We start from the raw sequence: 6,863 nt of genomic DNA, 5'->3' as shown, positions 1-6,863 counted from the left end.
TACCTTTCAAGCCTTAAGCAAGTTGAGATAAGGTTATTTTGAGGAACACCTTCTTCAGTACATACTTACCCGAGCATTCAGGCAGTGTGGTGTTGTGGTTAGTCTGCCTATTTAGGACTCAGGAGACACAGGTTTAAATCTCTATTCCACCTTGAAGTTCAGTGTGTACCCTGGAGCTGGTTGTTCCTCTGCCTCAACTCCTTCACAGGATTATTGAAAGGATAAGACAGAAAAGAAAAGAAAAAGTCATGCATGTGCATCCCCAAATCCTTTGGAGAAAAAGTGGAATAAAAATGTTGTAACTCTCCCCCAGACAGGATGGGCTCAATGTTTTCCCCACATTCTGACGCATAGTAGGCGGACATGAGCAGGGCCTTTTCTGTGGTTGTCCCCTTGTACGGAGCTCCATCCCTGAAAGCCTGTTTGGTGCCACACATGAAGCACACATAAAGCTGCCTTATACTGAATCAGACCCTTGTTCTATCAAGGTCAGTACTGTCTACTTAGACTGGCAGCAGCTCTCCGGGGTCTCACACAGAGGACTTTCAATTCATCTACTACCTGATCCAAGTAGTTTATTACAGGGATGACAACTTTTAGGTTGGCAGTGAAGAAACTGAAACTGTTAAAAGATTTTCTATCCGTTGGCTCCATCACTGCAACCAAGAAATCAGAAGGAGACTGAGACTGGGGAAGGGCAACCGGGAAGGTTCTAGAAAAGATTCTTAAGTGTAACGATGTGTTGCTGGTGGTGACCAAGATCGAATTAATTCACACCACAACATTCCCCATTACTATGTATGGGTGTGAAAGTTGGACAATGAAGAAAGCTGACAGGAAGAAAGTAGATTCCTTTGACATGGGCTGTTGGAGGAGACTTCTACGGATACCGTGGCTGCCAAAATGACAAATAAGTGGGTTCTAGATCAAATCAAGCCTGAACTCTCCCTAGAAGTTAAAATGACTAACCTGAGGCTATCATACTTCGGTCATATCATGAGAAGGCAAGAATCACTGGAAAATACAATAATGCTAGGAAAAGTGAAAGGTGGTAGGAAAAGAGGAAGAGCCAACATAAGATGGATTGACTCTATAAAGGAAGCCAGGTCCCTCAATTTGCAAGACCTCAGCAAAGCTGTTAAAGATAGGCCATTTTGGAGGTCATTAATTCATAGGGTCGCCAAAAAGTCAGAAGCGACTCGCCAGCACTTAAACACACAGGCACACATTTGTTAACTGCTCACAAGTTGGTACAGACTGTATTAGCAGACCCTCAATTTGATTTCCATCTGGTTAGTGCTCTCCGTCCGGGTTAATCCACTGTATGGTATTTCTCCCTTGTTGATCTGCTCTGCTCAGGTGAGAGGGGGACGAAGGGAAGGTTTCAGTTCTCCCATTATAATTTGTCGAACGTTTTAGTCGGTTTTGCACAGCTCAGTGGCAAAGCAATAGCTTTATACGCAGAAGATCCCAGGTTCGGTTGCTGGTATCTCCAGGTTCGAGGATATCAACAGCCAACAGTTGGTGAGAAACGGGTCCTTAGCCTTTTTGAGCCTGTGGGCACATTTGGAACTCTGACAAGGCATGGTGGGCGCAGTGACAAAATGGCGGCAGCAGGAGGCGGACCCAGCCACAAAATGATTGCCACAACTTAACTTCCGTAACACTGTGCAGATCCTTGTGCTGTGGTGGCAGCTGCAGCCAAAGCAACGTTTTTTAAAAAAATCTGCACCGTCAATAAAATCTCCAACAGTCAATCAGATGCCTTGCTGGGCAAATGCCCCATCTGGCCCCACTCTTTCCCCAAAACACTTGGTAGGCACCAGAAAAATTGCCGGCGGGTACCATGGCATCCATGGGCCCCATGTTGGGGACCCCTGCCCCAAAGAACCACTGCCAGTTAAAGTAGGCAGTACTGGGGTAGAGAGACTAATGGTGTGACGTGATATAAAGCAGCTTCATATGCACTCAGTAAATATGAAACAGAAAATAGAAGTATCAGAGCATGTGCAGAGTGTCCTTCCCTTACTACGGAGACCTCATCATGGGATCTCCCTCTAGCACCACTCTACGTATTTTAGGACTTTCTAAATCGTGTCTTCAATCTTTTTTCCCCCACTGCTTTTAAAACGGGGATTGATTTTTTGATTACCGACGTTTTATTACGAGATTACAGTTTTACACCGATCACAATGCCGCTCTTTTTACACGGATTCTGCCGCATCATCTTGGCGTCACCGCAGTTCTGCTGCCGTATTTATGCTGTGACTCATGTTGTTTTTACACAAGGATCTCCCCCCCCCCGATCCCCCCCTCTGCAAAGTGCCTCCAACTCATCTGAAGAGGTGGTGCAGAAAGAAACCGTAAAATGAATAGGAACAAATATTGGGGCAGATCATAAACTCAGAGCACCCTGGAAAGAAATGTTGTGAGAAAACATCGTTGATTCGAACTGAGAAATCCCTCCATCCACCTGTCTATCTCCTCTCTCTCTGGGGAACATTCCACTTTCCCGTGTGATATTTTAGAGGATTTAACTGAATCACAGAAGCCCCATGAGGCTCCTTTTCTTGAGTTTGGTCTCCGTATTTTTGATGGTGCTAGCTCTCTGGTTGCCATCAAAGCTCCCATTTTGTAAACAGAAAAGCCGGCAAAGATTCTGGGCCAACCGGATTTTACGAGCCTCTCAACCAGACGTTTATGGCCCCTGCAATAAAATGCATCCTACTCAAACCCTTTTGACTAACCACCCCATCTCTTTTATGGATCATCCCCTTCTTCTCCTTCCCCCGCCCCAGCCTCAAAATAAAAGAATTCCAGGAGGCACCGCAAGGGCTTGATTTGAAACCCACCCCCCATCCTTGCCTTCCCGGCACTTAGCTCAGAAACTCATTTTCAGTGTCTGTTTTCAGATCGGGAAGATCTGAAATAAGGCTAAGGATACAGAGTCTTGGAGCATACACGGAGTGCTTTCTATCCTGCAGGAAGAAAACATACTCATTTCTAGCAAAGATGGTATTGGTGTATTAAATACTTGTATAGCACTTTCAATGTTCAAAGAGATTCACATCCTTCTGGACAAGTTGGAATGATGCAATGCTGAATGTCAGACAATGTCTGGGGTTTAAATTCTCACTCACTGGGTAAGCCTGGGCCATTCATTCTCTCTCATCCTAACCTTTTGTAATGGGGTAAAACAGATAAGGGAAGAGCTGTATATGCTGCTCACAGCTCCTTGGAAGAAGGGTGGAATCAAAATCTAAAAAGAAATATTATAACTCATACAACAACCGTCCGAGGATGGGGCATAATAGCAGGGTCTCAGTTAATGACTCTCAGCATCCCACAATTAAGGACATATTTTTTGACATATTTATTTCCTTCACTACCTTTTCCCTGGAATTAAACCCAAACAAATTGTAACCATATAAACTAAGCTTGTTATTCCTCTGTGGTCCTTGAATCTGTTAAACATCTTTATTATGCATAATTTACTGCTCACCCTCTGCCTATATGTATGGACTGGTAACTTCAATTTCAATGTATCTGAAGAAGTGTACATGCACACGAAAGCTTATACCTTGAATAAAACTTTGTTGGTCTTAAAGGGGCCACTGGACTCAAACTTTGCTCTGCTGCTTCAGACCAACACGGCCACCCACCTGAATCTAACACCCCTCTAAGGTAGGCCATTATTAGCATCCGGGGGGGGGCTAAAGCGGAGAGGGGGCTTGCTTAAAGGACAGATAGTTAAGTTGTGGCATGACCAATGTTTGAACCCAGGACCTCCCTGATTGTAGTTCAATCTGTACATTCAATCTGTACATTCTAGTATCTCCCATCTCAGAATGGCTTCTGAACGTTTAATTTCAGGCAGGGCGAGGCCTATCAATCTGTTTTTCATTACCAGGGTTCAGCCCTAGAAGACAGGGCACAATTAGTATATTGGCAGTGTAGGGTAGTGGTTGGAGCACCTGACTAGGAACTAGGAGACCACCATTCAAATCCCTATGTAGAAAGGTCTGCAGAAAGAAGGGCAAAATGCAAGATGCAAGAAGAAGAGGCTAAGAAAAACAATCCTGTTTCTTGAACACAGGATGTCAGCCCAACCTGACAAATACAGATTTGGTCCTACCTGCTAAGGGGCAAGGGAACTGTGGATCAGTAGTATAGCACATCACTTGCATATATGCAGAAGAAGCCATGTCCAAATACTTGCATTGCCAGCTCACCCCTTTGGGGAAGATTCTTCTGTTCCTGAGAACTGTGGCCAGAATAGACATTTATATAGGGTTGCCAGCTCTGATTTGGGAATATCCTGGAGATTTTGGGGCAGTACCTGGAAAGGGTGGAGTCTGGGGGAGTTTGGAGGGGATAAAGGTAAAGGTTCCCTTGCTCAAAAGCCAGTCGAATCCGACTCTAGGGTTGCGGTGCTCATCTCCGTTTCAAAGCCGAAGAGCCAGCACTGTCCGAAGACGTTTCCGTGGTCATGTGGCCGACATGACTAAACACCAAGGCGCATGGAACGCTGTTACCTTCCCACCGAAGTGGTACCTATTTATCTACTTGCAATTTCTTGCTTTCGAACTGCTAGGTTGGCAGGAGCTGGAACTAGAGATGGCAGCTCACTCCGTCATGCGGCAACTCGGGTCTCGAACTGCTGAACTACTGACCTTCCACAGCCTGCAGTTCAGCATCTTAACCACTTGAGCCACGCAGCTCCTTTGGAGGGGATATAATACCACATAACACCCATCTTTCAAAGCTGTCATTTCCTTCAGGGTAACTGATCACTACAATCTGGAAATCAGTGGTAATTCCAGAACTCCAGGCCCCACCTGGAGGTTGGCAGCCCTACCAGGCTAAATGGGCCAAGGATTTTGGTGGCCTCATGTGTACGGAAACCTTTTCCTTCACGTGGACCAACCAGAGGCCATCAAATCTGCTGTTCCATAATGGTCATGCAATCACCAATTCAAATCTACCGTGAACATATTACATAGCCAAAAGTGCAATTCGAAATCCAATGACGTTAATGTGCTCAGGGGGGAGTTCACTCCCTTTAGGATTACACTGCTGTTCTACTAGGTAAACTAGTCCCACAATATTCTGGATTACAGAGCAAGGGTTTACAGAAAAGAATGCATGTGAACGTAAGAAGAACCCTGCTGGATCAGACCCAAAGTACAGCCCCCATCCCCAGCTTCCTGTTTCACACAGTGGCCAGCCAAATGCCTCCGGGAAGCTCTCAGGAAGAACATGAAATGAGCAACATCCCCACATTGTTACCTTGCAACTGAAATTCTGAGGTACACTGCTTCTGTACATAGAGGTTCCATTTAGTCATCACGGCTGATGGTTGCCGATAAACCTGTGCTTCGTGAATCTGGCTGGGTCCCCTTTTGAACCATGTAAAATATGGTGCCTTCCATGAAGATCGGTTCAGGTGTGTAGTCTGTGTTGGTCTGCAGGAAGAAGGGCAAAATTCAAGTGTGGCAGATTTCTGACAAAGGGAGCTTTGACTTTGGGAAGCTTATATCCTGGAAATCTTGCTGGTCTTTCAGGTGCTACTGGACTCACGTTTTGCTCATTTAAAATGTAAATGTGCTTACTATTATTACTAACAGCAACAAAATTGCAGAGGTAAGATTGAGAGCCAGTGTGGCGTAGTGGGTAAGAGTACGGGACCAGTGCCTGGAAGACTCCAGGTTCGAATCCCCACTCGTGCCATGGAAGCTCACGGGGTGACCTGGGGCCAATCACATTCTCTCAACAGAACCTCCCTCACAGGGGTGTTGTGAGGACAAAATGGAGGAGAGGAGAAATAATGTAAGTCATAAACTCAGCCTAACCTACCTCACAGGGTTGCTGTGAGAGGATAAAACGGAGGAGAGAACACGTAAGCTGCTTTGGGCCCCCACGGGGGTGAAAGGTGGGATATAGATTAAGTAAATAAATAATGTAAGCCACTTTGGGTCCCCATTGGGGAGAAAGGCGGAGTATAAATCAGTTAAAGAAATAACAATAAATTAAAAGATGGCAAGAAGGCAGGGAATGGGCAGAGAAGCCCTGCCGGATGAGACCGGAGGTGGAACTTTACATATACATGCTTTTAAGGAAGTTGAAGGCACACCACACCACAGTAGTTGCTGGGACCAAACAGGATGGAGGGATTTTCTATTTAAAAAGAAACACGTTGCCGCGTCTTTTGGGAAGGGTAAAAAAAAATATATAGTTCTCCGACCCGATAGGAAAGATGAGGATGAGGAGGTGGAGGAAAGGTGTGGGGGAGCGCAGAGGAGAGGAAAAAAGAAACCAGCGGGCCTCTTTGAATCTCCGCCGATCCGCAGGATTCCGGCCGGAGTTGGGGCTTGTTGTTGCAACCCAAGGAGGAGGCAGCGGAGAGAGGGGAGGGGGCCGAGTTTGGAGGCGTTGCGCACGATTGGAAAGTAATCGCCGTGTCGCTTTCACCTTTTCTCATGCAAAGCGGGTGTCGTCGGGAAGGCGGATCCTAGACCAGGTCTGGCTCTCTCTCTGGGTGTGCTTTTTTCCCCTAACCGCCCCCTAAAAACCCAGCTGCTGCGAGCCTCTGGAGTTACTCTTCCAAGGGAGAGAGAGAGAAAAAAGAGGGCGAGAACGCGCGTCGCTTTTACGCACGGAGTCTCTCTTCACTACTCGCCCCCAGCTTCGCCAAACCAGATCCAGGGACCGTCGGATCGTGCGGATTGCAGAAGGCGGGGGAAAGAGAGGGGCTTCTCCTTGCTCTCTCTAACTCCCCCCACACACACCTCGGTGCTTTGGCGATCGCCTCCTGCGCCTTTCGCAATCGGAGAAAGCCCTCTGCCTGCCGCAGCAAACCCCAC

The sequence above is a fragment of the Gekko japonicus genome, unplaced genomic scaffold (assembly GCF_001447785.1).
Source record: "Gekko japonicus isolate JY-2015 unplaced genomic scaffold, Gekko_japonicus_V1.1 scaffold1016, whole genome shotgun sequence".
Classification (NCBI taxonomy): domain Eukaryota; kingdom Metazoa; phylum Chordata; class Lepidosauria; order Squamata; family Gekkonidae; genus Gekko; species Gekko japonicus.
This window is presented reverse-complemented; position numbering follows the sequence as displayed.